Genomic DNA, 11308 nt, shown 5'->3' with positions numbered 1-11308 from the left:
TTAACATTGTTCAACCACTCTTGGGCCTCTGCCACTGTACCACAGCAGTGGAAAAGAAGCCGCATTGTGGCCTTGCTCAAACCAGGAAAATCGCCACTCACATTAACATCCTACAGACCAGTAGCTCTGGCAAGTTGTATTGGCAAGACGATGGAGCGTATGGTGCTAACCCGTCTAGAATGGTTCCTTGAAAAACATGGGCTATACCCTTCCACAATGACGGGTTTCCGCAAAGGCCGGTCTGCCATCGACAGTGTAATTGATCTCGTGTCAACGGTAGAACATGAAGAACGCCGTCACAGGTTGACTGCTGCTCTTTTCCTCGACATAAAGGGCGCATTCGATAATGTTCAGCATGATGCAGTACTAAATGCACTCGAAGAATGTGGTATAGGCGGACGTCTACACAATTGGATTGCAAGCTATTTGACAAACCGGACAGTCTACATGGAGACTCTTGAAGGTGACACAGCAGATCATCATGTTGCTTGTGGTGTTCCTCAGGGAGGAGTGCTCAGTCCAACGTTGTTCAATCTCGTGCTCATTGGCCTTTTCAAACAACTACCGAAGACTGTTTCAATATCCGCCTACGCAGACGATATTTGCATCTGGACATCAAGTGTCACGCGTCCCCAAGTGCAAGCAAGATTGCAGCGTTCGGTGTCCATTACGTCTGCGTACTTGCGCCGTCAGGGGCTTGAACTTTCGCCAACTAAAAGCGTAACATTGGCTTTCACACGCAAGATAATGGCGTGGTATCCGGTCACAATCGACGGGCAAATTGTTCCATACGTAACACATCACAAATTCTTAGGTGTTACGATAGACCGTGACCTGTCCTGGACGAAGCACATTTCTGTGCTCAAGAAAAAGCTCGACAGCTTTGCAAGCATTGTGCGGTGTATGGCAGGAAAATGTTGGGGTCCCTCTGAGCGATCTTTACTACACGTGTACCAGGCGCTGGTAGTCGGCCTTCTCAGATACAGTGCACCCGTTCTCTCGGGGGTCAGACTATCAGGCCTGCGTGTGCTTGAAAGCGCGCAGGCTCGTGCTTTAAGAGTATGCTTGGGTTTGCCATGTAAAACTTCTACATGGGGCACATTTTATGAGGCCCGCGCCTGCCCAGCACGAATTTATTTTCAACAGGAGCCACTTCGTGTGCATTTGCGGCATCTGACCAGGCATCGTCATCACCCCCTGACTAACATTAGTGCGGTGCGTCCAGATGCAGCCTTTTCCAGAGCCCTTTGGATGCAGCGCAATGCGCTGCCTTCGAACTACGCGCCACACCAGATTGCGGAGGTGCCACTTTGGGCAGTACCAAAACCATCTATACGGACAACAATACCAGGGATAACAAAGAAAACGCACATTCCAACAGTCGGACTGAAACAGCTGGCGCTGTCATACATTACATCTATGTATACTAACACCCAGCATGTTTTCGTGGACGGATCCGTTACGACCACTTCTTCAGCTGCAGCATTGATAGTGCCAGGAAATGCCTCATGTCACCGTTTCAGGCTCATGCACAAAACGTCCTCTACGGCAACCGAATTGGCAGCCATACGAGAAGCCGTCCTTTATATTGGTCACCAGCCAGCGCAGCAATGGACTATATTCTGCGACTCGAGATCGGCATTACAGGTCGTACAAACTTATCTAAAACCAAGAGCATGCGAGCAGCTGGTTCAACAGATTGTGCTTTTGTTAGCCGAGGCTTTCCACCGCGGCCATATCATAAAGTTTCAATGGATACCGAGCCATTGCGGCATAGCGGGAAACGAGCGTGCTGACGCCGAGGCTCGGATGGCACATAGTGCTGGTGCTTTCATTGAGATAGCCTTTTCAAGATCAGACATTGGAGCCTTGTTGGCGCATTTAATGCAGGCGGCAATGCAGTCGCACTGGCATGATCCGAGTCATCAACAGGACCGCGTGTGTAAGCTTGACGCTGGCTCACGATTACATTTCCCATCTGTGGTGGTGCGACGTCATGGGACTTTACTCCACCGGCTACGGCTTGGCGTTGCCTACACCAAACACTATCTTCACAAGATCGGCATCGAAAGTAACCCAAATTGCGCACAGTGCAACACACCAGAGACTATTGGACACCTTCTTTGCGCGTGCCCGAAGTATACTTCTGAAAGAACAACATTGGAGGCGACCGTGAAAAACCTGGACTCTCGCCCTCTCTCTGAGGAAACTCTTCTGGGCGCAAGGACGAGACGTTCTGATTGGTGGCGTGTGACAAAAGCCCTGCTCAACTTTTTGTGTGAAACAGGCCTGGATACTCGTTTGTGACCGCCTGTGCACAACCTACATGCTTAATGACATGTGTCGGTGGTGTGTTGCAGACACCAGTTTTGAGTTTTATGTGTGTCCAGTAACCGCGATGCGAGCGCCAGCCAGTGTTGTGTGTGTGTGTGTGTGTGTGCGTGTGCATAGACATCACCCGTGAAACTCATTGTATTATGCCATCATCAGCCTTCATTCACACTTTCCTTTTCCTCCTCTTCCCTTTCCCCTGTGTGGAGTAGCAGGCCAGGGCCCTGTTACCACCGGCCGACCTCTCCGCCTTTCTTTCAATAAAATTCCCTTTCTTCTTCTTCTCATCTAAGAAATGCTAAGTAGCGGCTAGTTGCCTAATATTGAATAGATAACTTTCTAACTATTACTCTTAGGCTTCTTAGATTTGAAATGCGTATAGTTCACCGTAACTAATAATCATGTCCTTTTTTATTTTGAACACGAGGTTACGCTCTGCGCTGTCGACCAAAAACTTTTTGAAGAATTGCCCCAAAATGCAACCGCTTTTGGGCTGCTTGCATGCAAAGCAAATCCTCCAGTGTACATAGATCGTCAAAATATCCGTAATTTCTTTGGCCACAACGCCGAGGGTAACCGCATTACTCATATTCTACTCAATTACGACAATGAAGTTTTGTGTCAATAAATGGCATCTTAACAAGCTCTCGTGAAAGACGTTTGTCCGCTTCCCCTAATCTACGACGTCCTTCACTGCTTACAGGGCGCGGGATTCTTTTCGATTTTTCACTTGCTTCCGGAGTTTTGCAGATCTGAGTGGCGGACGCTGACCGTGTAAAGACGGGTTTTGTTACACCAGATGGTCTATACTAATTTAACATCATGCCTTTCGGACTTGGTACTGTCGCAGTGACTCCTATGCGCATGATGGACTGCATTTTAAGCGGAAAGAAGTAGAAAACGTATCTGCTCTACTTAGACGGCATTTTAGCATTCTCTCCTGATGTGTAGACGCAGCTTCACCGCTTGGAGCACCTGCTGACATGTTTAACATAAGCGGCGCTCCAATTTAATCTAAAGAAGTGTCTCTTTGACGCCAGCAAACTTACAATTTCCGGTGACGTTCCGTCGTCTGTGACGACGGCACGCTTCGTTTGCCGCCAAACTTCGTGCTGTCGCTTAGTTTCGCGAGCCATCAACCCTGAAGCAACTTCCGAGCTCTCTCAGACTGTTTTATTACTTCCTAAGTTTTGTGTAAAGTTTTGCCTCTATCAGTGGGGCACCCACCGGGGTGGCTGAGCGTTTAAGACGCTCGGCTACTGCGCCCGAGTTCCCTGGTTCGGGGTGGTGCGTGGGTGTTTGAACGCTGCTCTTCCGAGAAAGACTATTGACACATGGGGCCAAACATTTTGCTGAAACTTTTTTTCACATTATCTTGTTGTCAAAACTACTAAAATGCGAAAAAATTCTCTTATGCAAGAACATTATTTTTATGCAATTATAAACTTATAACTGCTGCGGAGGAACTACCAGAGTTTATAGGTAATCTCTTATGGCACCACTAATATTTTTATCTGAAACACAAACACGTGTGGCCGCTGCATGAAAAACGCATACAACAGCACAAGTGCTATGCTAGACACTAGGGCTGATCATGCGCCTTGCCACATCAGTAATCTCTGTTATCTTTTTCTAGCTCACGGACCTGGTGATGCATATAGCTTGAAACATACCCACATAGTGGAGTAGAGATTTGTAGGCACTTGAATTGATATCTCTCATATAAATATACGCGGCACACCACTGACTCCTGAAGTAACTTCAGACCTAAAATTTTCGCTCATTGTTAGCACATGACTTGTCTCTGCAGAACTTCGAGCCCTGAGGCCCTTTCTGAATTGGGCAGCACTCTCTTCGTGCCCCTGAAGAAGTTCATTCGAGCGAGCATATATTTTCACTGCAAGATTGTGTAAGGTACACTGCAGTGAAACATGATATCCCAGCCTAAAGATTACTGAAGGCCTTCTCCTGTTTCCTGGATTTTCAGGTCTATCCATCGCATATTTCATACTACATCGCACCTGTAATGCAGCTGTCGGCGGAGCGCAGGTATTATGGCTCCCTCAAGCATATGTTCCAATTGGAACCCATGCCTCGACTCAGCACCACAGCAAGTGATTTCCCCACAACGTTTCAACTGCGGAGCAGCGATCGTATCGAGGACCAAAGAGCCCTCAGAAATCAAGTTCGTCTGACAGCTCAAGTCAGCGGAGCCCTGGAATGAGGACCCCGCTTGCAAGCCTCAAAAAATATTCCTCTCATTTTAATCGTTAAAGTTTACGTACCTATCTACCTCCATCTCGCTAAGGATGCAGGTTAGCGTTGCTGGGGCTAAACTGAATGAGAAAGCGCGCTCACAAATGATTTATTTCGAAAGCGAGAAGCTTCGCTACGCTCTCATTTGCTCACATTTGCTCATACATTTGCTGGTTTTGCGTCCGTTTCTCCGTCCGGTCTCAGATTTTAAGGTGGCTAAATCACATGATCATAGCCGTAACAAAACAGGCCAGAAAAATGTCACACCCCACCACGTGACCGCGCGCAGCCGGGCCGACACAGTTACCGGCTTAAACCCTCTATTGGCGTTACGCTATATTTCCGCTACCGTCTGAGCGAGTGCCGAAACTGATGCCAATTGGGGTCACCGTTGGTGACAACCTACCCGCTCTGCGCAGAGGGTTCGCAGTGGTGGCAAACAAATTGGCAGAATTCGGCGCACAAAGTTGTTAGTCGAGTTGAAGCCTGGTTTGTTTGAGGGATTCGTACCGACGACCTTTGTTCCCGGAAACCGTAATGGGGGCGAACTTCGCAGGGCCACGGCGGGCGAACCATTGGTCGCAGAGGGATGTGGGTGGTACCAAATGAATCCTTGTTTCATGATGTACACGTTGGTACCCGAATTTTTAGAAAGCATGGGTGAAAATAACTTAACGCTCTTCATTTCATATCGCATTCGCGAAATATTCATATAATTTTTTCGTGATGCCGTCTAAAGTCGAACACTATGTACTATGCTTACACCCTTTCTCTTCATTATTTGATAAAATGTCTTAGGAATGATCACACGGAAGGACGACATCTCGTCACCGTTTAGCTAATAGTGCGAAAACAATATTTTAATGGGAAAACCCCGAAGAAGTTCATGCAAAGTTTGTGCGTTTTTTTTTAAGTGAAAAAATAGCCAAAATAAAAACAAATAAATATTCAACTCGTGGAGGCGCGAAAAAGACCCGTTTCGCAAGCCATTGCGCGAGAGCATTAAGGTATGGCCGCCACGAAATACGTCGCGTTGTTAACTGTAAAAGGCTCTCGCGCTGTGCATTGGACATCTACCTCATCAACTAATCTTAATATCAAAGTAATATTCGCAATTTGAACTACGCAGATGCAGTGACAGAGGGATGTGCGATAAATGCGTTGCCATAGACAGCATTGTTGCAGAAACACGGCACTCGAGGAATACGCGTGACCGTTGGCAACAGTGCTGCAGAAACGCGGCACTGGAGGATAGGTCGTAGTGTTCATTGTGTAAATTTCCACTAGCCATGAAAAAGTTGCAGACATTGCGTAGCATTCTCCCCCCGGGTCAGTAGAAATCTCAATCGCGTATTCAGGTGCGTGGCGGTGGTGTCCACCTGCAAGAAGCTGAGCTTTCGCAGAATATTTTGTGCTTACCAATGCTAAACACACATGCATTTTTCTTCTTTCTGTAGTCAACATTCAACGTATTTCTCATGCGAAACTGCATTTGGACACTTCAACTTTCTCGCTATTACGCTGTGCACAAGCTTACAGCAATTCATGGGCCGCTGAAGTCAATAACAGCTCAAGCATCTATCTTACTCACATGTTTCTCTGATGGTTAGTTCGTTCTTAAATGTATACAGGGAACACGGTTGTTCTCAGGGGCATCTTATTCTCTCGCAAAAATCTTGGCTGTATAGTGAACAATGTATATGTCAAGAGAACGCGCACAACATAGAACTCACGGTTTCCTCTGGTCATTGAGGGTTCCAAGAAGAGAGGTTCTGCTGTAAGGGACGTCAATAACGTCCCCTTCACCAGAACGCGCCTTCCTTTATTACCGCTTTGAACCCTCAAGGATGTTTTTTTCTTTCAAATGCCCGACAACATATGTCGCCCCCTCGTCGTATTGATCACGAATTCTTCTTTCGCACTTGCCCAAATAGAGGGATTGGCCAAGAATAGGGGGGTTACAGAGAGTTTTTGAAATAAACATTTTCAAGCGCCAACCGCCAAGCGGACCGAGCAAGAGATCTTTGTCGTCTTCGCCCGTCGTTCTCCGCCTTCGGCTCGTTGCACAGGGGCATATACTTCGCGTCGTAGTCCGCTACAATATTTCAGCAATACGCACTTTTCATACTGTCGTTCACTTTAATACCCTAATGTGAGCGTGTATTCTGAGAAGGGACTGCTTTTGTATTAAATGGCTGTACAGCTGTTTTACTGCTTAGACAGTTGACTGTTCAGATGTATTGTTACTGCTTCGAAGCTTCAAACAATCACTCGCACTTCCCAGCTAAATTAGTTCAGCTTTCCACTTCACTGCGTGGGCTCATTTGAAAAATGTTTTGTTGTGAATCTGTTTTGCCTGTTCAGCCACCGTTGCGACGATATGTGATTCAGGGTGTGTGCTTCGTGAAGAGGCATGCTTTGACTCCCTCGTTCAGCCTCTCCTGGAGGCCATAGTTTATACGATGGCTAAATAAAACACTTCAACTACTGACACTACTACAAAACTGTGCGTCTGGAACAATCTTTTGGGGGTTAACACAATTGAGTTATTACGAAACAATATCAAAATGCCTAACAGATGAATATTTATAATGTTTTCATTACCGACATCGTGTTGGCGACGAAAACAAGGGCAGCACTGTAAATCAAAACAGAAAACCCTCGAGTGCTTTCCGCAGGACATTGTTAGCAAGAGAAAACAAAATAATAATCAGACGAGAGCTTCTGGCCCGCCGCATCTAACATTATGGCAATCAGAACTGAACTCCTTAAAGACAACTTGCTGCTCCCGTGACGCCAGGTAAAGTTTTAAGAATTTAAGTGCCCTTTTATATATAGAATAAGTCCAATTTATTTACTACAATGAAGTGCAAAAATTTCCTAAGCAATTTCAAAGTCTGTAGCTATGCCTATAGAAACATAATAATCAAGGTGAGATAAAAGAAGTTTTTCTGTTAGAGATATAATTTTTTAAAATTGACGCCCCCTTACACAATGTCCAACCGGCATGCAAGGTGTTTCAAGTAAATAAGAATATAGGCTGACGGTTACATCGTGCATATTTCTCAAAACAGTACTTCGTATTTGCTGCGCTTCTTTCGTGCACATGCATTGTGAAGTTTAGATTCATGGGTTTAACGTCCCGAAGCGACTCAGGCTATGAAGGACGCCGTAGTGAAGGACTCCAGAAATTTCAACCACCTCGCGTTTTTTGACGTACAATGATACAGCCTATGTATTGTACCAGACGAGGTGTAGGCGAGTGCGGTTTTAATCCACGACGTGCAATATATTGCGCAGCATCATTCCCCACAAAGCAACAATAGAAATATTCTTAATTCATGTAGAGATTAGGCGTGGACCTCCGCTCCATGTAGAAGATACACACTCCCTAATCAAATCTTTTTCTGTTTCATTTTGGCCCAGATTTTGAGCCTAGCGATGATGCATGCTCTCTTTTACAACTTCTTTTATCTCACCTTGATTATTAGGTTCCAATATCCATAGCTACAGAGTTTGAAACTGCTTTGGAAACTTTTGCACTTCATACTATTGAAAAAAATTGGACTTATTGCATATTGCCACCTAGTGTTGCCAGGTGGCGCAAGCTGTCCGCGAAGACGATGAGGTTGCGATCGTGCTATCGCGGATCGGCCGCCATTACCGTCTCCTCTTGCCGACTCCAGCTGTTGAAGCGTCTCTCCGTGAGAACGCCGTGACAATTTGGTGGAGCCTGCTGGGTACGAGTATCCCATGCAAGAAACCCCTCCAGGGAGCCGTGCCGCCAGCCCTGCGCCGATTGACACCCCGGTACACCGCTTCAGCCGGAGGCTGCAGGGACTTTCACCGGAGCTTGGACCACTCGCGACAGTCATGATACCAGCCACCGGTATTCTCACGCAAGCTGCAGGTGCTACACCTGCCCACTATACCTTGCAGACCCCGCGGGTTCCCAAGGCCTTCCACGGGGACCTTTTCGAAGACGTGGAGGACTGGTTCCTTCACTTCGAGCGTGCGGCTGCTTATAACCAGTGGGACGACGCCGCGAAACTAAGAAACGTCTACTTTAGCCTAGAGGATGGCGCCCGCACGTGGTTTGAGAACCGTGAGGAAGTTCTAACTTCCTGGCGAGAGTTTCGCCGTCGCCTGCTGGAGGCCTACACCAGCGCGGATCGCCGCGAAAGAGCGGAGCGGGCAATCCAGTCCCGCGTCCAGCTACCGAACGAAAGCGTACAAATGTACGTCGAGGACATGACGCGGCTCTTCAGGAGAGCTGATCCTGCCATGCCTGAAGAGAAGAAACTTCGGCACTTAATGAGAGGCGTCAAAGAGCAGCTGTTCGCAGGCCTCGTGCGCAGCCCACCATCTACAGTTGCTGCATTTCTTTCGGAAGCCACAACGATGGAGAAGGTCCTGCAACAGCGTTGCGCCAGTTACGACCGGCCCGTGCATGCTGCTGCAGTCACATCATCGTTTGCCACCATCAGACAGCATCCTGATGATTTGCGGGAACTTATTCGCACAATCGTGCGTGAGGAGCTTCACAAATTTTGTAGCCCGTCGCAGCCTGCGCTCGGTTCCATCTCCGCTCTTGTACGAGAGGAGGTGCAACAGGCGTTCCGGGGCCCTGTTCCTGCGGTCGACGTACCACCTCTGCCTGGGGACTACCACCGTCCGACGTACGCCGAAGTTGCAAGGCGTCCGGCTCCCGCTTCGCCGCCACCAATTCACGCCACGCCTCAAGCCCCGCGGCCCTCTGTGCAACCGGTGCAGTACTTCGAGGGTCGTCGAGCACCCCTCCGAAAGGCCGACGTTTGGCGTACACCTAACCGACGACCACTCTGTTTTCACTGCGGAGAGCCAGGTCATCTTTATCGAAATTGTTATTACCGACGCATCGGCATCCAAGGCTTCCGCACCGACTCACCGAGACCCCGTCAAGGTGAACGACCCCCTGAAATTGAAGAATTCCTTGCGGACCAGCGCAATCCATCCCGAGTGCAGCGGCAGTCGCGCTCACCCTCACCGAGGCGCTCTTCCCCGACACCTCCCGGCTTCTCGCGAGCGGCACCGGGCCGATCGCCAAGTCCTCGTCGGGAAAACTGAAACCAGCGACCTTCGGGGGCGAGGTCGCTGGGGGGCGCTGTGCTGAAGACCTCCCGTCGTCGCCGCTACAATCCGACAAAAACCCGCCGACGCCATCACCAGAGTTAAAAAACCGCGTTTCTTTAGAAATACCCGTTCTTATCGATGGTCGCAGAGTAAGCGCATTAGTTGATACCGGGGTCGATTATTCGATCTTAAGTGGACAACTGGCGACCATTCTGAAAAAAGTGATTACCCCTTGGCCTGGCGCGCACCTTCGAACTGCCGGCGGTCATCTGGTTACGCCCAAGGGTATGTGCACTGCTCGCGTTCAGATCAGCAAGTCCACGTTCGTCGTCAGCTGCATCGTCCTGGGCGAGTGTTCTCGGGACCTAATCCTCGGCATCGACTTTCTGCGGGAGTATGGAGCAATTATCAATCTGCGCAACCGAATCGTCATGTTTTCCACAGAGCAAGCCGCCGAACTCGACAACTCCTGCCAACGCAGTGCCGCACTTCGCGTTTTCGCCGACAGCGTCACACTTCCGCCCCGTAGCAGTGTTTTGATTGAAGTCGCCTGTGCTGAGTTGCACGATGCTGAAGCAGTCGCCGAGGCTAATCATTCGCTCCTCCTGACTCAAGGCATCTGCGCCGCTCGAAGCTTACTAACAATTCGCGCTGGCCGGTCTGCGATCCTTGTTACAAATTTTTCTCCAGAGCACCGGCACCTTTTCTCTGGAACTGCGATCGCTACCGCTGAAGCTGTTGCGGATCTTCCGATCTGCTTTGCGTTCGCGGCAGCGGCCCCTGACGACCAATCATCGCGCGCCACTGACGACCAATCTGTTCCGAATGTCGACATCAACTGCAACCTCCCCGAAGGAAAGCGCCTGGCCTTAGAGCACTTGCTATTGGAGTATAAACAGTGTTTCGCTTCTTCGTCGAAAGTTCGTCAAACGCCCCTAACGCAACACCGGATCATTACGTATGACGACGCTCGCCCTATCCGCCAGCAGCCTTATCGTGTTTCCGCCAAAGAACGGGAAGTAATCCAAAAGCAAGTTCAGGAGATGATTGACGACGGTGTAGTTCAACCTTCCCAAAGCCCGTGGTCTTCGCCTGTTGTCCTTGTTAAAAAGAAGGATGGAACACTTCGATTCTGCGTGGACTACCGTAAATTAAACAATGTGACTAAAAAGGACGTCTACCCGTTGCCCCGCATTGATGACTCACTGGACAGATTACGGCGTGCTAAGTACTTTTCATCCATTGACCTGAAGAGCGGTTATTGGCAAATTGAAGTGGACGAACGGGACCGCGAAAAAACTGCCTTCGTTACACCAGATGGCCTCTATGAATTCAAAGTGCTGCCTTTTGGCTTGTGCTCTGCGCCAGCGACGTTTCAACGGATGATGGACACTGTCCTCACCGGCCTCAAGTGGCAAAGTTGTCTTGTATACCTGGACGACGTTGTCGTTTTTTCAGAAACTTTTGAACAGCATCTCGTGCGCCTGCGAACTGTCCTCAGAGCCCTCCATTCCGCTGACCTTACGCTGAAGCCCCAGAAGTGCCACTTCGGTTACACAGAGCTCAAGTTCCTCGGTCACGTTGTGAGCGCCGACGGAGTTCGACCCGA

The sequence above is a fragment of the Amblyomma americanum genome, chromosome 9, assembly GCF_052857255.1.
Source record: "Amblyomma americanum isolate KBUSLIRL-KWMA chromosome 9, ASM5285725v1, whole genome shotgun sequence".
Taxonomy (NCBI): Eukaryota; Metazoa; Arthropoda; class Arachnida; order Ixodida; family Ixodidae; genus Amblyomma; species Amblyomma americanum.
The sequence above is the reverse complement of the archived record's forward strand: the minus strand, read 5'-3'. Positions refer to the sequence as shown.